Source organism: Hemicordylus capensis, chromosome 2 (assembly GCF_027244095.1).
Source record: "Hemicordylus capensis ecotype Gifberg chromosome 2, rHemCap1.1.pri, whole genome shotgun sequence".
NCBI classification, from domain to species: Eukaryota; Metazoa; Chordata; class Lepidosauria; order Squamata; family Cordylidae; genus Hemicordylus; species Hemicordylus capensis.
The window spans coordinates 370,364,692-370,385,902 of NC_069658.1; the positions used below are offsets into that span (position 1 = coordinate 370,364,692).

Genomic DNA, 21,211 nt, shown 5'->3' on the forward strand with positions numbered 1-21,211 from the left:
CAGACACGGGGGATGTGTTGGGGCTGCTCTTGCGGCCCCTGATTGGTCACCAGCCCGGGTTCTTTGAACCCATTGGCCCAATGGTGGCTCCGCCCCTGCACCCAAATCTACTTTTCCTTTTCACCTTCATCATCAGAAATGGCACTCATTCTCTAAATGCCTGCCTAGAAGCAGTAATGGACTGGATGAGGGATAACAAATTGAAACTGAATCCGAGCAAGACAGAGGTGCTTGTTGTAGGGTCTCAGAATCTGAGGGCTGAGATAGATCTTCCTATGCTGGACAGGGTTACACTCCCCCGGAAGAAGCAGGTGCGCAGCTTGGGAGTACTCCTGGATCCAGGCTTCACCCTGGTATCTCACATAGAGGTCATGGCCAGGAGTGCTTTCTATCAGTTTCAGCTGATCTGACAGCTGAGTCCATTACTTGAAGAGGATGACCTCAAAACAGTGGTGCATCAGTTTGTAACCCCTAGGCTTGACTACTGCAATGTGTTCTACATGGGGCTGCCTTTGTATGTAGTTCAGAAACTTCACTTAGTTCAAAATGTGGCAGCCAGATTGGTCTCTGGGGCAACCCAGAGAGACCATATTATCCTGTTCTGAAACAATTGCATTGGCTGCTGCTGTATTTCCGGGAGAAATACAAAGTGCTGGTCATTATCTTTAAAGCCCTAACAACTTAGGTCCAAGTTATCTTGGAGAGCACCTTCCTCTGCATGATCCCCACCACACGTTAAGGTCACCTGAAGAGGTTAATCCTCATTTACTACCAGCACGTCTGCTGGCGACTCAGAGGCGGGTCTTCTCTGTAGCTGCTCCTTGGCTGTGGAATGCACTCCCAGCAGAAATCTGTAACTTGAATTCATTATTGGCTTTCAGAAGAGCCCTTCAAACCTATCTGTTTGGCCTGGCCTTCCAGGGTTTTTCAATTGTTGTAAATGTTTGGCCTGGTCCTCCAGGGTTTTTAACTGTTAATTGGTTTTATGTTGTTTTAATAGTTTTTGTTTGTAATTGTTAATTGATTTTAATCGCTTTTATATTGATGTAAATTGCCCAGAGCCCTTTTTGGAAGGGTGATATATAAACCAAATAAGTAAGTAAGACGTTCTCTTAAATACCCTGGGCCTAAGCTGTTCCGGGCTTTTTAGATTATAATCAACACCTTGTTTTCCCCCTGGAAACTTATTGGTAGCCAGTGCAATTGTTTTACTATAGGAGTGATATGGTCTCTTTGAGATGACCCAGTGACCAACTTGGCTGCCACATTCTGTACCAACTGCAGTCTCAGGACTATGTACAAAGGCAGTGTCACATAGAGTGCACTGCAGAAGTAAAGTCTGGAGGTTACCAGCATATGTACCATTGTTCTGAGGTCGTTTCAAGAAACGAACAAAGCTAGCGTAGGAGCCAAAGCAAATAGAAAGAATCTCTGGCCACAGCATCAACCTGAGGTGCCAGGGGGAGGTTTGGATTCAGACTCCCAGACTGCGTACCTGTTCCTTCTGGGGAAGTGTAACATCCAGAACCTGCATATAAAAATTGTCTCTCAAGTTCCGACTAAGTACTTCCATCTTATCTGGATTCAGTCTCAGTTTGATATCCTTCATCCAGCCCATCACTGTCTCCAGGCAGGCATTTAAGGTGGTTATGCCTTTTCCTGATGATGTTGACATGGAGAAATAGATTTGGGTGTCATCAGCATACTGATTGCACCCTCCACCAAATCTCCTGATGATCTCTCCCAGCGGTTTCATGTATATATTAAAGAGCATTGGAGACAATGTGGAGCCCTGGGGGATGCCATATAAAAGATCATGTTTTGAAGAACAACAGTCTCCAAGTGACACCACTTGGCATCTGACATCTGCCCAAGAGGTAGGAGCAGAACCACTACAAAGTGGTGCCTACCACTCCCAACCCTCTCAGACACTCCAGGAGGATTCTATGGTTGATAGTACTGAAAACCGCCATGAGTTCCAAAAGGACCAACAGTCATACTCTCTCTGTCAATTTCCCATTAGAGATCATCCATCAGGCCAACCAAGGCAGCCAGTGCCCACCCCACAGCCCATCCAAAAACTAGTCTGAAATGGGTCTGGATAATCAGTTTCCTCCAGGACCGCCTGGAGCTGGGAGGCCACCACCCTCTCAGTTACCTTGCCAAACCATGGGAGGTTGGAAACAGGTATATAGTTGCTTAGCTATAAGGGATCCAATGCAGGCTTCTTCACAAAAAGTCTAATGATTGCCTTCTTAAGACAAAAGTCATTCTGCCCTCCCTCAGAGAAGCATTTATAATATTTACCAGGCCTTCTACAACAACCTTCCTGCCAGATACTGTAAGCCATGTTGGACAAGGGTCAAGAGAACAGGTTGTAGGTTGCACCGTTCCAAGCAGCTTATCCACATCATCAGGAGGGTCACAAACTGGAAATGATCCAATCTAACCACGTAAGAGGAGCTAATGGACACTTCTGCATTAGTCTCTGCAAGAATTGTGGTATCTAAGTCTAAGTTGGCCCAAATACAATAGATTTTATCCACAAATAACTCATTAGAAACATCACAACAGGTAACTGATGGTTCAGAATTCTGATTCAAGGGAGGAGGGGCATGTACTAGCCCCCTCACAACCATAAATAACTCCACTGGATGTGAGCTTGCGGATGCAATAGAAGCAGAAAAGAATTGCTTCTTTACCACATGTATTGCCTGAGCATAGGTCTTCAAAAATGCTCTATATTGTAATCTGTCAGAGTCAAGTTGAATTTCCACTTGTGCTTAAGTCATCTACCTTGCCGCTTCAGCTCCTGTAAATCTTCCGTATGCCAAGGGGCCAATTTTGAAACTAGTCAGAGAGGACGCTTAGGAATGATCATGTCCACTACCCTGGTGAATTTGTTGTTCCAGTTCTCCACCGTGGCATGAACATAATCACCAGCAGAGCCAACACTAAATCCTTCCAAGGTTTCTTGGAATCCTATTGGATCCAATAACCTTCTCGGGCAGACCATCCTAACAGGCTCCTCACCCCTGCAGGTGTGGGATGTGATTAGTCATGTGCACGGACCAGTTCGGAGGCCATTCTAAAGGCCTCCAGACCGGTCCGGGCACGGGGTGGTTTTGGTTCGGGTGGGGGGGTTCCAATAAAAACAGGGGGGGCTCTACTCACCCCTTCCAGTAAAAAAACGTATTTCTTGTACTAATTGGGCGGCAGGGTGCCGCCCGCTTCAATCTCCTTGCGCGGGCTCCTCGTATCCATCGGGGCGGCAGGATCGCTCCAGTCCCTGCCGCCCCCTTCAAGTTAAGTCCCCCTCGGCTGGCGGCCGCCCCCTGAAGTTCCCCAGAGGTCCCCCGCCACCCCCTTCTTTCCAAAGCTACCCCCATTACCAGAGGACGGCAGGAGAACTCCCTGCCGTCCCCTTCCCCCTTGCCGGCTGGGCTGCAAATGGCTTCTAGGAAGCCTTTCGCGCGCGTGCGCGAAAGGCTTCCTAGAAGCCATTTGCAGCCCAGCCGGCAAGGCGAGCGGACGGCAGGGAGTTCTCCCGCCGCCTGCTCGCTAAAGTAAGCGCTTACTTTAGCGAGCGGGTGGCGGGAGAACTCCCTGCCGTCCGCTCGCCTTGCCGGCTGGGCTGCAAATGGCTTCTAGGAAGCCTTTCGCGCACGCGCGCGAAAGGCTTCCTAGAAGCCATTTGCAGCCCAGCCGGCAAGGGGGAAGGGGACGGCAGGGAGTTCTCCTGCTGTCCTCTGGTAATGGGGGTAGTTTTGGAAAGAAGGGGGTGGCGGGGGACCTCTGGGGAACTTCAGGGGGCGGCCGCCAGCCGAGGGGGACTTAACTTGAAGGGGGCGGCAGGGACTGGAGCGATCCTGCCGCCCCGATGGATACGAGGAGCCCGCGCAATGAGATTGAAGCGGGCGGCACCCTGCCGCCCAATTAGTACAAGAAATACGTTTTTTTACTGGAAGGGGTGAGTAGAGCCCCCCCGTTTTCATTGGAACCCCCCACCCCAGTGCCGGACCAGTTCCGTGCACACCCCTAGATGTGATTGTGAGTCCAACCTTAGCCAGATGGTGGTCCATCCATGACAATGGGGAAATCACAGGAGCCCCCACACACAGAACACCACCCAGATCAGAGTAAAAGTGTCCAGCAACATGTGTTAGTCCCGAGACTGCTTAGGATAGGCCCATAGTTGTCATGGCCACTATGAACTCTTGAGCTGCCCTTACCAAATTGGTTTCAAAGTGAACATTGAAGTCCCCACCACCACCACCTGGGAGACTCCATTGCCAAGCCCAAGAACAAGTCCGCCAGCTCAGTTAGGGACTCTGTTGGGCAGAGACATCACCAACAAAAGTCCCAGTCTATCCCTGTACCTCAAACTTAAGTACACATATATTATATGGTACATCACTTTGACAGGGATCTCAGTAAAGGAGATGTTGTTCTTATATATACCACAGCCACTCTGCCTCCCCACCCACATCTTCTCACCTGCCCCTTAACAGAGTACCCTGGTTACTCCTACCCTAGTTCTTATTGTGAGGACAGCCTAACTGTCTTATGTCTATGTGCTGCCTTCAGTATTGAGAGCATTCTCAATAGATGACCAATAGGTGAAGGAACTATATCTCAGCACATTGACCAGTAACCTGAGGACAAGTATATATTTCTCAATTATTTTCATCTTCTTGGACTGTATACACACATTGCCTGAAGCAGACACTTCATGTACCTTTGAGACTAAAGTGATCCTGAAGAATACAGTAGATCAAAGCACATCTAGCTGCTAACAGCCATTTTGTAGTCTGTCTGTCTGTCTCCCCCACCCCCCGCAGAAGAAATGAGTCAGTGGAACTTCATCCTACCAGAGAGGGATTCACAATTCTTAGTAGTAAAGGAAGAGCTGCCTCATGAGAATGATTTGGATAAGGAAGGAGCAGCAGTGCTCTCATCTCAGTCTTCTCTCAATTTGGCAATTTCTCACTTAAAGGAATGTGGCATGCACCTGAAATGGATCATGATTTTGGCTGTCCAACAGCCAAAACAATGATGAAAAAATTATAATAGACACTTTTTTCCTTGTGATGAAAATCCATTAGCATGCTTCTCTCTCATCAGTGGTGAACATAAATCTATACAGAAAAAACAAAACTATGTACTATGCCTGACTCCAATCAAATGTATTTAAAATAGCATATATATTAGCTATTTTGGCAGCTGTCTGCAGCTGTTGGTTTGGAAAAAAAATTTGGATCTGATTTGTGAGCACATATAAACCTTAATTATGAATATTTGTACTCACAGATTATTCATGGAAGAAATTTGTGAACATTATTTGCAAAAGCATCAATTGCATCCTTGTGTTCTTTTCAGATTGTGAGCCCTTTGGGAACAGAGTAATAACCTTTTTCTTTGAAAACCACTGAGAATTTCTTTGTTGGAAAGTTGTATATAAAAAATAGTAAGAATAACAGTCAACCCACTTCCCTCTGTCCCTTCTTTATATCTATGGTCAATAACATTATTCACTCTGGAATTGCTTTAATCCAAAGATTTGCAGAGTCTAATGTAAATGTTCTGGGTGAACATAGGTAAGGAATTGCATAATTGAATGCTTTGACTATGTAAAATATTCACCATACATAGAAAGCTAACATATCAGGAAGGAAGCTAGGCTAGTATGTCTCTCTGCCTGACATACCAGCTTTTCCAGAGTCGGAGATCTTTTACAGAGATCCACAGGCCTACATGCAACCCCACTGCATTCTGAAATAGTACTGTGAGGCCCATACCACATGCTTTTTCTTGACTATGGGTCCAACTGAAATGTGACTCCATGCAGGCTAAAATTGCTTATTCGTGCAGCATTCCAAGTAACTGGCTTCATGTTTCTGTGTCTTTCATTAGCATCATTAAGGACCTATGGCCCCAGTAGATACTGTGCTGTTGTACTTAAGTAAGTTTTTGACATGTCTGTTTGCTACTTGTCCTATCTAATCGGGAAAGAGAATTAATTTTTAATAATTTAAAAACCAGAAAATAACACTAGCAGTTATCCATATCTACACCTATTTTGAAATAAAGGCATGCTTCGGGGTTAATATTCTGAACATCAAGTTAATTTTAGATCTTGAATCCTTGGTGAATGAATGAATGGATGAATGAATAGGTACAGTACATTCTTGGAGGACAGAATGATTTGTTACTGGAAGCACCTTAAATATGGCAACAGGTGCCTTAAAAAAATTATAGTGGTGATCCAGGGACCCTTTTTAGAATGTTTCTCCAGAAAGTAATACAAACTGGTCTTGTGGCTACCTCCCTCCATCCTTTGTGCTCTCACGCTCTTATCATTATCTCTTTTTCTTCTTTTATTATATTGCTGTATTCCACATTAATTTATTGTCAGTAACAACAAACCTGTTAAGTTATTTGGAGGAAGAGAGGAATTAAAGACTGAGAATTTGGGATCTAATTATACCTTAGGTGTCTCAGGTTTAAATCTCAACATCTACCTACCTACCTACCTATCATATTTTTATACCCCCTGATATGTACATCTCTAGACAGTGTACAAAATTTAAAACAATATTTAAAAATCAGCACAAATTAAAATACAAAACAATTAAAACTAGCATAAAAACAGAAATAAAAACAGTAACATAAAACAATTATTAAAACAAATTATTAAAATAAACCATAATTAAAAGCTTGTGAGAACAGGTATCTTGAGGGTTTTCCTGAAAACAAACAGAGGAGATGCTCTTATTTCAGCAGGGAGCATATTTCAAAGCCCCAGGGCAGCCACAGAGAAAGCCCAGTCCTGGGTTGCCACCAAATGAGGTTGCCACCAGTCCTGGGTTGCCACCAGTCTGCATTCATCACAAAGCAGGCGCTCTTTTAAATTCCCTGGACTCAAGCTCAGGGGCATAGCAAGGTTATAGTGGGCCCAGAGACAAGATTTTAAAATGCCCGCCCCCCACTGAAGCTCAGCTCATGAAGTAAAGAAATCTTAAATGAGGCTGAATAGTGGTAACAAAAAGCGTGTGTGTGTGTGTGTGTGTGTGTGTGTGTGTGTGTGTGTGTGTATAAACACCTATGTGCCACAATGGACATCATCCTAAATTATTTTTTTAAAGGTTTTGTAAATTGTGGATGATGCAAGTCATTTAATGGTACTAGAGCAGGCCTGCTCAACTTAGGCCTCCCAGCTGTTTTTGGACTACTACTCCCATAATCCCCAGCCACAGTGGCCAGTAGCCAGGGATTATGGGAACTATAGGCCAACATCTGAAGGAGGGCCGGAGTTGAGCAGCCCTGTACTAGAGAAAGACATGCTGTTCTGGTAGCTTCAGGTCTTAGCACTCACATCAATTTCAAGGATGAATACAAATGAAGGAAGCCGGGGCAGGTGCACAGCTGGGGGAGTCAGTCATGTGACTTGCCTCTGGGGGTGGCCAAGGCAGTTGGCCCCTAGACAACTGTCTCCCCTTGCCCTATTATAGCTACGCCCCTGCTCAAGCTGTTAAGGGCTTTATAGGTAATAGTCAGCACTTTGTATTTCACCTGGAAACATACGAGCAGCAAGTGCAGCTCCCTCAAAATGAGTGTTACGTGGTCCCTTCGAGTTGTCCCAGAGACCAATCTGGCTGCCGCATTCTGTACCAGTTGTAGTTTCCGGACTATGTACAAAGGAAGCCCCACGTAGAACGCATTACAGTATTCAATCCTACCAGCATATGTACCACTATTTTAAGGTCATTTATTTCCAGAAAAGGACATAGCTGTCATATCAGCCAAAGCTGATAAAAAGCGCTCCTGGAAACTGCTTCAACCTGAGAAATCAGGAGAGCTTTTGGTCCAGGAACACTCCCAAGCAATGTACCTCATCTTTCAGAGGAAGTACAACCCCATCCAGAACAGGCACATCTAAACTATCTCTTGGCCTATCCCGACCCCCACGATCAGTACCTCCTGTCTTATTGGGATTCAACTTCAGTTTGTTATCCCTTATCCAGCCCATTACTGACCCCAAGCAGGCATTTAGAGAAGATATGCCATTTCCTGATAAGGTTGACATGGGACATAGGAACATAGGAAGCTTCCATAAACCGAGTCAGACCACTGGTCTATCTAGCTCAGTAGTGTCTTCACAGACTGGCAGCAGTTTCTCCAAGGTTGCAGGCAGGAATCTCTCTCAGCCCTATCTTGGAGAAGCCAGACAGGGAACTTAAAACCTTCTGCTTTTCCCAGAGCGGTGGCTCCATCCCCTGAGGGTAATATCTTACAGTGCTTACAGAGACTAGTGCTTACAGAGACTCTTTCTAGTCTCCCATTCATATGCAAGCAGGGTGGACCCTGCTTAGCTAAGGGGACAAGTCATGCTTGCTACCACAAGACCAGCTCTCATCTCCTGGAGAGCGAAATAGATCTGGGTGTCTTCAACATATTGATAACACCCAGCACCAAACCTCCTGAACTCCAAGTAGTTTCATGTAGATGTTAAAGAGCACTAGAAGCAGTATGGAGCCTTGTTGAACTCCACACTTTAGTTCTCGCTTTGCAAAATAACGGTCTCCAAGTGACACCATCTGGAATCTACCAGAGAGATAGGAACAGAACCACTGTATAACAGTGCCACCCAATCCCACCTCCCTCAGATGGTCATGGTATCGAAAGCTCTAAAAGCCAGTTGGAGATCATCCATCAGGCCGACCATGGCAACCCCATAGCTCACATGGGAGCCAGTTTGAAATGGATCTAGATAATCTGCATCATCCAAAACTGCCTGGAGCTGAGAGGCCACCACATGCTCAATCACCTTGCCCAACCATGGAAGACTGGAGACAGGTCTGTAATTAGTTAACTCTGAGGGATCCAATGTGGGTTTCTTCAAAAGTGGTCTAATAATAGCCTCCTTAAGACAAGGAGTTATCCTGCGCTCCTTTTGAGAAGCATTCATAATATTTACAAGACCCTATCTGATATTATAATTACTAGATTAGGTAAGCAAAGTTGGACAAGGGTCAAGAGAACAGGTTGTAAGATGCACAGTCCAAAGCAGTTTGTCCACTTCCTCACGAGTCACAATTTTTAAAATATGAGAACTACAAATGGGTCTCTCATACAGCTGTATTATCCAAATACTGGTTTATTTAAATAGGAAGCCTACTGCCTACTGTATCAATGGATTTCTTAATACATAATACACAGATAGACACATGGCCTGTGATACCCACTCTGTTTATAAAGCTCTAGTGCAAAGTTTGATACAAGCAGTGATGGATACATTGTGAGAGTTAGCCACCTGCCTGGCACTTCACCAGGAAGGTTTGTGAATACAGGCAACAGTTTCTGCATCGTAGATTTCTTTGCACAATAATTACAAAATGAAGTTTCAGGCTTGTTAATACATCTAGACAAAAGGGGGGCGAGAATTCCTAAGGCTGCTGGAAAAATGTTGATAAATGATGCATTTAATCAATTTGGACATCTCAACTGGTTTTAGCTGGTTTCTAACTACATTCAGTAGTATACTTCTTCATGTGCAGGCAGGGAATAGGGAAGTATGTGGTTCCTGAGGCTTGGAGATGTCATATGGAACCAAGCTTTAGCTACGGTTCCATGTGACATTTGAACCGACCTGTTATTTTAATTGATATTGTTGTGAACAGCCTTGTGGGAGGGGTTCTTTTAAACTGAAAGGTGGGATATAAATATTTTAATACGTGTGTGTGTGTGTGTGTGTGTGTGTGTGTATACACACACACACATGATAAGAAACCTATGGTCAAAATACAGGGTGTATGAAGTTCACAATTCACTGCAAACATAGAGGGCGGGCTAATGTGGCTAACACACATTATGATATAAACCCATTACACACTGCTTGTGCAAACAAGGATTCAGCTGTGGCAAGTACTTCTTAATTAAACACATCAGAAAAACTCCTAAAGGAGTATTCACACACACACAGCATAACCCAGGCAAGGGTGGCCCAGCCGGGGTTAGGCTATGTGTGTGAAGTGCTGGGAGTGCGGTTGCACCAAGCCTCACTTTAAAACTTGATGTTCAGCCAAGGTTAAGCAAACTTTAACCTTGGTTTGCTTAACCTCGGCTGGCGATTGTCTGAGCAATCGCTACCAGCTTAAACGGCTTCCCCCTCGGTGTGTCTCCATTTCTGGCAGTGAGCCGGAGAGAAGGAGCGGCTGCATTGAGTGCAGTGGCTGCTCTAAGAAGAGCATCCACTGCGCTGATGCCCTGGAGCATCCTGGTATGTGGGAGGGGGGAAGTCCTCCCACTCACAGCATCTCCCTCCGCCGCACTGCTGCTCATGTGATGTCTGTCAGGGAAGGCAGACGAGCTCATGACTTCCCTGCAGGCCATCACCCTCCCCAGGGAGGTCGTGTGCACAACCTCCTAGTGTCCCAGATGATGTAAAGAAGTGGTAGATAACCGAAAATAACTAAGCTATGTTACCACATAATAACCCCACACACCTAAACACACAATTTTATGATGGGGTGAGGCAATTCACACACGTGAGAGTTACAAGTAATTATCAGATATTTTACTTTTCAGTGCTTTCACTAACAGATCTTACATGGGAAAAGAAAACTATTTGGCTGTGGATTTGTGACAACTTTTCAAAAACTGGGAGGTGAGTGGCAGTTCTCAAAACATTGACCTTCTTTTAGTTGAGCATAAAATTGGCAACAATTTGATGGACTAATTTGTACCTCCCCAAACAAACATATTGAATAGACAGACACCATTGGTTTAATTGTGGTTGTATATGTGGGGTGAGTTAGCTATGCCACTGAGTGATATGAATGTTTAGGACTTGATGTATATAGTAAATATCGAAGAAGAAATATAAGCACTGCTATCGCTATGTATGTTTATGAGCGAATATCTTCTCAGTGTTCAAGTGTTGTATGCTTCTGACACAAGCTCAGAAATGCCTAGTGGGGTACTTGAAATTTTTCTATTAATAACTAATGAAATGCAGTGATTTATTGCATGGATTTTATATAGGGCTCTTCTTGCTTTGAGATGAAAACTGAAGCAGCTCTGTGAATGAGCAAGTAGGGGATGCTCCCTGAAGGGTTGCAGTGGTGTGGGTGACACTTTTCTTGTCTCCCCAGAGGTGAAGTGTGTCATATCCTGAGCTCTTGCAATCTTTACCAGCCTAGAAACCTACAGGCTATTCCCACAGCAGGCTATCTCACATTCACACATGCTTCTTATGTGCTACGATTCCACCCTTCTTCCACCCATTTTTTTCCCTGCATACACAGAAAATGAAGGACTAAAAGGGTAGAAAGAAATGCAGACTAAAACGTTAAAACTGAAGAAAGGATACAGTTGAGATAACACTGTTGTACATCTTGCTTATAGTATTATGTAATGTATGGTTTTTCAGCTAGGATTTCAGCTCAGTAATTACCACAATAATTTCTAAATGTAATCACCAAACCAACCATTTTAGTAAGTTTTAAATTTGTCTAAACAATAAAAGCAACATTGAACAAGATGACAAGTAGGACAAGGCAAGTCTTCTGTAAAAACTTTAACCATCGCATGCGCTCGCATTTCTGTTTCATTTATTACATTTTTCCCCTGTAGAATCAAGAGAATTGATTGATCAGAGATTAAACTAAAAAAGAAGCTAATTTCTCTCTATTGTTAGTGAAGATAAATGCAGAGCTAGTACTAGTATATGCCATTGAACAAAGGAATATTTATCTTTCTTTATCCTTTTCTCATTGTCTATCTTCTATTGAAGGGGAAAGGAAAAATGAGAGTTGAAGAATTTTCATCAAAAAGTGTGTAATACAGATTGAGAAAATCTATTCAAAAAGGGATGTGCCCCTCCCTCTGCAAAGTTCTATTGCATTTATTTCAAAATAAAAGGAACCAGACAATGTGTATCCAGTAGCCACAGTGCTTAAGTTTTTAAAAAGATACATTGTCACACACTCTGGAGAAATTGCATCCAGCAATCTGAAAGTCCTTCTCCCTAAATCTTAGTATATGAAGGCTGTTTATCACTCCATTTGTGAGTGGGGAACTCATTCTGCACATGCTCAGAGCCAGTATGTGTATTAATTCAAGTGCCCCAGGATTAAGTTGTGCTAGTGAAAACAGATTCTTAGACTGAATTCTAACACAAACTTATTTATTTTATAAATGTACTAATCTCCTTTCAATTTAAGCATTTTGGGGTGGCACTCATATCAACAAGCAGCGGAATCTAAAGCAACAGTAGAACAATAATCAAACAACAAAAAACAAAATAAAAGATAATCTAGTCAAATACTTGTCATCAGAAATTAAAAACCTAGGAAATTTTTTTAAAAGCTTTGCCTGATGCCAAAAATACATGAAGGTAAGTTCCAAACAAGCCTACTTGGGGACAGCATTCCAGAAGCCATGCACCATCACCAAGAAGGCCCTCTCCCTATTTCCCCAATTATGACCTGATTGCATGGACATCCTCATATTGGAGCAGGCAATCTTTCAAGTATCCAGGTCATGGGGTTATCAATAAGCCATGGGGTTATTTATACTTATTTATTTTATCAATAAGTACCAATAAACCATGGGGTTATTTTGTTAGCACCAGCAGCCAACATTGAGTTTAGGAGCCAGGGGAACTGATTTAGCACTGTAGATCTATTTCCACCAACAACCTGAAGTGAGTAGTCTAAAAGCTGTATTTAGAACTGAGGTTCTGAGCAGCCTTCAAACACAGCACATTACAATAGCCTAATCTGGAGGTTACTAGAGCACAGCTAACCACGGCCAAGCTATCCCTATCCTATAGAGGTTGCTACTGATTCACCAAACGTAGCTGGTAAAAGTTGTTCTGTCCCATGGAGGCCTCTTATGTAAAAGCTGGATCTATGAGCACCACCAAACTGTGAATCTGATTGATTTAGGGGTGTGAAGAACTGGCTCAAATCGAACCAGGTTCAACATGAATCAGCCCAGTTCAACAGGTTCGGATCTGGACTGGACCGGCCGCAAAAAAAGGCAGCCTGTAAGAGGTTGGACTGGACTCGGCCCGGATGGGCCCGGACCGATATGCACTGGTTTGACCCAGTTCGAGGGCTATGCTTGTAAAGGGAATTGAGTGAGGATTCCTATCTACAAGCAAAGGCGTGGGGAAATCCTTTTAAAGTGTCCTAAGGGTGGCTGAGGGCGTGCGTGCGATGAGAGTGCACCTTGCTGTCCATGGAAGCAGAGTGGTTACAGTGGTGGGTCTTCTAAACCCCATTGGTACTCCCGCCACAGCAGCATGGGCTGCCACCAGCCCACACTGCTCAGAGGGAGCATTGGTGGGGTTTAGAGGAGTTGCTGCCACACTGCTGCTGCCAAAGTCAGTAGGGTGCACTCTCCTCATCTCCTCTAGCTACCTTTAGAAAACTTTTAAAGTATTCCCTCACGCCTTTGCTTGTAAATGGGAATCCTCACCTGATTCCCCTTTACAAGCATAGCCCTCGAACTGGGTCAAACTGATTCAACCTGGTTTGACTGAACAGACCAGACTGCTGGCTGATTCGACCGAACTGGCTCATGGACCAGTGGTTCAGTTCAAATTCTGTTTGAATTTGAACTGATCCGCCATACCAGGTTCCATGCACACCTCTAGATTCATTAAAGGAATGCAACTTTATCTGAAACAGGTTTAACACGACCACCTCCTGGGCTAGACGAACCGCTCACAACAGTACTTGCATGTTTTCTAGATTTAGGTCTGGTTCACATGTACACATTAACAGAAGTTAACAGTAACAGGAGTTAAAATTACAAACTCCAATTTACACCGCAGACATACAACTGACCGCCGTTAGCCTAACTGGAATAGAGGGAGATGTGAGCCCCTCGCTGCTGCTCGGCCTCGCAATGCTGCTGCTCGCTGCTGAGCCCTTCGCTGCTGCTCGGCCTCGCAAATGCCCCATGATGCCAGCTCTGCTTCTGCCAGCCACGGCACCACTGCCTCCCCCAAGTGGCACCACACCCCAAAAAAGCATTGCCCTCTTGAATCAGTTCTGCTGTTTCCAGGCAATACTTTCCTCTCTACTCTGATGGTCCATCTCATGAGCTGTCCATCCCATGTCCCTGTGGCCCATACTCTCATGCTTTCATGCTCACTGCACCCTGGGTCAGCCATCGGTTTCCTTGAAAAACGATTTCAGCTGACTGTCCTCAGTAATCTGTCCTGCTCATGAGCTAGCCTCTGTGGGCATCTACACCCAAAATGGGAAGGGGCTGGGCCACCCTCTGGAATCCCTTCTGGGGGTCTGCCTTTCAGACCCAGCCTATAGCACCCCCACAAAAACCAACCATAAGAATGGTGTGGGTAGCAGGCAGCAGAGCCAACCATTCCAGGCATTCGAAATTCCTGGGCCAGGGCTGGCATTGCAGCGTATGTAGATCTAGAGATGCAGAGATTCCTGGGAATAGAGAGCCCAGGTTTCCAGCCCCACCCCATCCCAATGGCTGCATTGCACATTGGGGGGGCACATGTAGGGGTGCACATCTCCACATTGGTAGATGGGTTGGCAGGGTTCAGGGTTTGACAGTGGCTTGGCGGCGGTTACTGAGACCAGGAAAGCACTTGTCCGAGTACCCATCCCTGCAGCTTTCCTACATGCAGCATCTTCCCTTGCTCTCCTTAGTCATCCACTCTCATGAGAGAGTGGTCCATGGGCTAATGGGCTGGAGGTTCAGCCTACAACACAAATATCATAACATAAATTTTCAATTAGGGCCCAACATGAGTGAGACTTAGGGAGCAACCCCCCCGGGTCCCCCTTCCCCACCCTTTTTTGTGAACAATAGAACTTGGGTACTGCAGCTCCCCTGCTTGGGTCTGCCTCTTGGCTTCCCCTTCTTGTCCCCCTACTTGTGCTTCCACTTGGTGTGTTTGTGCCTGTGAACACCAATGACTGCTCACCCTGAGCAGCTAAGCAGCTTGACAGGATGGCCAGTCTGGGATGAGGCGTGTTGGTGTCCCTGTAGCTTGACAACTCCATAGCTGCATGGCTGACTAGAGGTGCAGGGCTTGTTTTCCAAGTGGCTGTCAGTGAGAAGTGCTAAAAGTATGGAGCCGCTGCATCCTTGGGTGGGTCTGCACCGCCGTCTCTATGACTGGAGTTTGGAAATGGGAGCTTAACTGTGGTTAGGGACAAGTCTGCCTTTAGGTGTAACACTCCAGCAACATAACTGGATGTAACACTTTGGCAGGGAGCTTTGGAAGATGGTCCCTGCTGAAATAAGAGCATCTCCTTTTCTGTTTGTTTTCAGGAAAGCCTTCAAGACTTTCCTGTTCTTGCAAGCTTTTAATTAGTATTTTAATAATTTTAATAATTTTTTTAATATTGTTTTTATTGTGTTTTAACTTGTGTTTTTAAATATTAAATTTGTGCACTGCCTAGAGATTTACATATCAGGTGGTGTAAAAATATGATAAAGAAAAATAAATAACTGCAGTTTTTGGTGGTGAACCCAACTGGAATTTGTTGGGCAAAATGAAGTTAACTTTAGACTGTTAACAGAAGGTTTCCAAGTTCAGTTGTATTACAGTTAAAAACTCTGTTGCTTTAACTGTATTTCTGAACTGGCCCTTAGTTTCAGTCTCTAGTCTATTAGTGATATCAAATGAAGCCCTGAGATACTCATTAATAGTAGGGAAAAAATGAGTATAAGTGCATTGAAGTCAGTGATATGCTGTGTTCCTTAAGTAACCCATTATAAAAACAGAAAAACAGAGACAGATTGTTTTGTCAGCTAAAAAGATTTCATTGTTTCTAATGCATTTGAAAGGCAAAAATGTTAGGTAGATTATTAATTTAACAGATGTCTAGTTTTGCATCATTGGCCTAAAACAGGCAATTTCTGGCAAATCTCCCTGTTGCAATGCAGTGTTAACGTCTGTGAATTCCTCATGGATGTGACTCTCACTGGCTTCTATTTTTTGCACTCAGAAAAATACCTGAAATTGTTCTACGTACACACACACACACACACACACACACACACACACACACTAATGCTCCGAAAGCACCAACAATTTACTGAAAGAGATCACTGCTTACATGAATTTTATTACATGAATTTTTTAAAAAATGAACAAGTTGCGAACAACCAGTATCACAATTTTTTATTTATTTTTATTTTATTTGACCAGTCACTGAATTTTTAAAATCCTTTTCGTAGTACAGTTCTTGCCAATAAAGACAGCAACAAATATATATATATATATCAGTGAAATTTAGTACCTTAGGACAAGCATATGCTTGGGCACAGTAAAACATGATGTAGCCCTCTGCAAATAACCTAAAAACAGATAACTGTAAAAGTAATTCTTCACAAAATGGTACTCATATTGGAGATCAGTTATATATATATATTTAGTCTAGGAATAAATAAAAATTCTCAAGGGCATGAACAATGTAAAATGCTCTATAGGATAATCCCAAACCATTCAAAGACAATTATGAATAATTCAATGTTTGTTAGTTTGTTGCCTTTTTTCCAAAATGCATGAATGTGAAATCCAAATTAACAAGGCAGTTCTTCCCCCATTGCTTCAAATATGTCACATTTGTTATTAAATAATCATGGGATGTATACAGCTTAACACAATGCCTTAATGTAACTTTGCCATCATGATGTCAGTCATGCATCTTTAAATCAAATGATTGTGTAGAAATTAGGCCAACCGGTCATGTACAGGGACGTGTTTCAGAAATGTGAGACTTGTGAGTAAGACATTTAGCCACATAGGCAATTTCAACGGCATGATGTAAGATTATGTTTGGAAATCTGAAACACAATCACATTTACAGTTCAAAGATCTGCTTGACATATATTAAATCCTGGAGCACGTAAGGACAGTGTATTATAGGATAATTCCAAGTCAGTGAAGGTTCTTTGCTTTTTGCAAAAATCAGGCAAAATAATTCACCCCATAGGCATCTCTATTTTTTACATGATTTCTGGGCGCCCTTCAAGCTGCTTGACTACAAAGCCTATTATCCGTTATGGCCTGCCTGGGCCATGAAATCTTACAAACTGCCTTTTGGCCTATGGCCCACCAGAAGCATTCAGCCTGATCAGCGGTATCCTTAACAATATTGGTCACACATTATCTTTTAAATGCAAAGTCATCTAGGGAGGTATTTTCAGTGGTGACTTCTAACCTAAAATGTTTCTACCCCAGGAAGTTTGCCAGTATCAAAGTCCAAATATTTTCTATAGTCAACATAGGATCTTTTCAGGTGCCAATAGATGATAATATCTATCTGTCTGTCTGTCTGTCTATCTGTAATGTATTAAGAGTTTTGAAATTATCAGTAATAATAAACAATAGAATTAAAGGTTAATAATTATAACAAAAATAAAGATATAAAAGTTTTGAAAAATAGACATATCATTTCTTTGGGTGGCAAACAAGTGGGGGGAAAATAGCCTTCTGACAATTCAATTATGATCTTGTTATGATACTGGTAGAATACACTTCTCATGGGCTGACATTCTAACATTGCAGCTATGCCGTTGAACCTGCTCAGCTCCTGTTTCTGAAGCATGGATGCTTGCTTGTGTGGGGGAATGATTTTTGCCAATCTTCCCTTCCTCCGGAAGTACTCTGTGCAATGGGAAAAAATGTTTCTGCACAGCCCTCAAGGACATTGCACAGAGTGCTTCAGAGGGAAGGGAAGATCGGTAAAAATCACTCTGCACCACGCCAACACCTGTGCTTCAGAACTGAAAGTGGAGGCTGTGCATCCTTTGGATCATGCACACAGCATTAGTTAGGATGGCAACCAACCATGGACTACAGTTCGACAGGGAGTTAAGTGTGTTTAAACCCATTTATTGCGGCTAAAGAGTCTCTCTCTCTTTCTCTCTCTCCCTCCCTCCTCCCTCCCTTTGTGTGTGAATATAAATATATTTGTATACATCTAAATATTTACATAATCTACTTTAAAGTTTAATATTATGGAATATGAAACCATGCAAAGGCTTGGGTTAATGCATGATATAACATAGCATAAAATAAATGAGGCTTTAATTCTAGATAAGCAAACTTGCTTGCACTTTTCTTTGTTGTTCATAACATTTAGAGAATACTAAACATCCTTAATCCTTAATGACAACTGTGTGGAGCAGTACTGGGGGTGGGCGAGAATGCTCTTGCATTCTCATTGAGATGTCAATTACAAGAAAGGGGCAAAAGCATTGCCTTAGGGTGTTGAGTTCTAAATTAGGACACTCACACTGACAGAGAGATTAGCTCACTCTTTGAGGAAGAGAAGAAAGACACCGTGCTAAGAAATATCGAAAGCCAGCTGATCCTGTTTCCACAGTGAAGGGTGCCTTTCCATAGGTACTCACCATTAGAGAGGAAATGTTCCTGTCATAGCATCTTTTGCTCTGACACAAATAAGGTGAGCTTAAAAGCAATGCAAATACCAAGGCAGATGTATGAAAAGAAGTCTAAGATTTCTGAAGAACATCCGTTCACAAAGAACGTTTTTGCAAATCCCTCTCAGCTTCTATGTAATTTGTACAAGGAACAGTTAGGATCTATATACATTTTCTGGTACTGAAACTATGATCAAAGTGCAGCTTGTTTCTTTGTTTAGATATTCATTGAGGAGAAGTGCAAATCAGAACCACTGAATCTGAATTCAGGTCAAGGTAAAAACACTTGACACCTAATAACTTATATGTATAATGCTTGCCAGTAAGAAAAACTCCACCCTTTGCAATCTGTGTAACAACAGATTGAGCATTGTTTTATCAAGCTTCAATATTCCACTATGTTTCAGGCCTGACCTACTTGTTTACCCTTGAACATTTTATTTCTGCTGAAAACAAGCACAAATAATTCTGTCGCTCCCCCCACAATCTCCTTTGTTTTCAATAAAGAATGTCAATAAGAATTTGAAGGCATTAGTAGGAACTATCTTCAATATTTATTAAACCATTTGAGGTTTGCAATAGATTTAAGATGCTTAAAATGACTTCTATTAATCTAAAGAATATGACCTAGCTTTGAATACTGGCTTCAAAAATTTCACATGGCTTCTGGCTTCAAACAATTTCACTTTATTTCTCCACTTGGTGCAACTTGACATAAAATGGCACATTTACTTCTGTGTAAATTCTCCTGAACTTATTCCAAGAACAGGTGTCTAAAATCCAGCACATGCCATTCATTAATGGAGGCTGTCAGATACAATTTCCCAATAGGGACATGCGGAAATTGCAGAAGACTGAGTTTTTTCTATAGGAGGTTTTTCGAGCTTGGTAGAAGGATAGGGTCTTATGCTTGGCTTTGTATTGAGCTTCAGAAGTTCTTCTTATGCCTTAGAGATATTTCACTGTTTCTGGGGGTGCCTCCAAAGCCCATTATAGGATCTGAGAGAAAGCCTTAAGCCTCCCCTGAATCCTCTGTGTTTTCTACCCCAAAACAAGAGACGACTTCCCCCTGAGTTTTTACTGCTGTGCTTGAAACCTGAAGAAGGTGCAGGCAGGTTCCAGAATCAAAGATACTGATGACTGCATTTGTTGAACTTGCTTCCCAGTCATGGACTGTGTTCCAAGGAGCTACTTAGGCATGTCTACTGTGATTTTTTTTTAAAAAAACTTTGTCTTGGAACAGCAGATCCACATTGCTTATCACAAACAGCTCTTGAAGATCCCCTAAATTTCAAAAGCAGATTGTCCTACAATATTGAAAGCAGACACGTTCAAAATGTCTTTGGCACGGAGAACTAGTTGTGCAGTTCTTTGGAACCTGGCCATGGTGCACGGTATCTTAACCATATGGAATCTTAACCATAGGAAGTTTGCTTTCAGCACTCCTTGGTATCATGTACACCACCCAAATAATGCAACCTGAAAAGCGTTCAACTTTCCCATCTTAGATTTTTAAAAATTATTTTCTCTTTATAAGCATTTCTGATTTTCGCAATTACTTGATCTTTATTTTGTTAAGTTTTAAAATTGTAATTTACAGCATTTCACAGGAAAATGAAAGTTGTACCATTTAAAGTTACTGTACCTTAACCAATGCACCTAAAGTGGCACTATTTCTGTATGCACGAAAGCTCAAGCCTCAACAACTCCCATGAGCGATTAATCTTCTAACACTAATTAGATATTTGCTAATTAGTGTCTGATGTGTGAAATGAAAAACATTTTGAAGCTGAAATGAAAACGGTATATAAAGATAGTTGCTGTATTCCAGTACACCTTTTTTCTATGTTATCATATTTCATAAATATGAATAAGATCACATGATGCTACCCATTCTATAAAATTATCTCTCTGAACAAAGCCTTTTGTATGATATAATAAGAATGTGTCAATATTTTGCATTTAAAAGCACTCAGTGGAGGGAAGTGTTTTCTCTAAGTGTTAAAGAGATGTCACATTTCACGCATCACTTCTATGCTGCATTAACTGTTACCACTTTTAAACTGCGCTCATCTTCTATGCTTCTGAAATGAAGAATGCAAAACAATAGAAATCATCCTTTTCAGTACTCAACAATCTTCAGCAAATTGAATCTTGTTCTATTTATGTTGTTCCAAGGGTGACTTGCACAGAAAACAACTGACAGAGCAATACCATTCATGGAGTTGTGGCAAACAACTTTGAAAAAGGCCCTTTTAAGAATCTATTAATTGCAGCCAACAATCTACTTAACTTAAAAACATACGACCTCACTATTAGGAAAATAGTGCAAATTTATTTATTTATTTATTTATTTATTTAAAATATTTATACCCTGCCCCTCCAGCACACTACTGCTCATGGCAGCTCACAACAATAAAATAGATACAATATACAATAAAAGTAATAAAATAAAATTAAATAAACAAGTTAAAAGTCAATTTACTAAATTAAATAAGTTAAAAGTCACGTTAAAACACAATCAGTATTAAATTTCAAATTAAAAGTTATTTTAAAAGCTAAAAATTGAGAATTATAAAAATTAAAAACCAAAGAACCTACAGGATATAACCAAAGATGGAGCATTAAAAAGCCTCTTTAAAAAAATGTGTTTTTAGTTGTTGTTTTTAAAACACTGAAGGAGGGAGCATGGAAGCTCCTCAGGGAGGGTGTTCCAAAGCTCAGGGAACACAACCGAAAAGGCCTTGTCTCTCTAGTCCCCACCAAC

At 42.3% G+C, this 21,211-nt stretch overlaps 1 protein-coding gene and 1 long non-coding RNA gene across 17 annotated transcripts in view; one reads left to right on the forward strand and one right to left on the reverse strand.

Annotated features, from left to right (window-relative positions):
- TENM2 (teneurin transmembrane protein 2) overlaps positions 1 to 21,211 on the reverse strand; it is a 1,486,671-nt gene that overhangs the window by 821,834 nt on the left and 643,626 nt on the right. The window lies entirely within an intron of this gene.
- The window catches only part of LOC128342099 (uncharacterized), a 36,150-nt gene that overhangs the window by 5,160 nt on the left and 9,779 nt on the right, over positions 1 to 21,211 (forward strand). The window contains exon 2 of one of the 4 annotated variants that reach the window (XR_008314774.1): positions 10,588 to 10,666. The exons of the other annotated variants lie outside the window; for them this stretch is intronic. This is a non-coding gene — a long non-coding RNA (uncharacterized LOC128342099). The remainder of the gene's footprint in view (positions 1 to 10,587; positions 10,667 to 21,211) is intronic. 4 annotated transcript variants of the gene reach the window in all.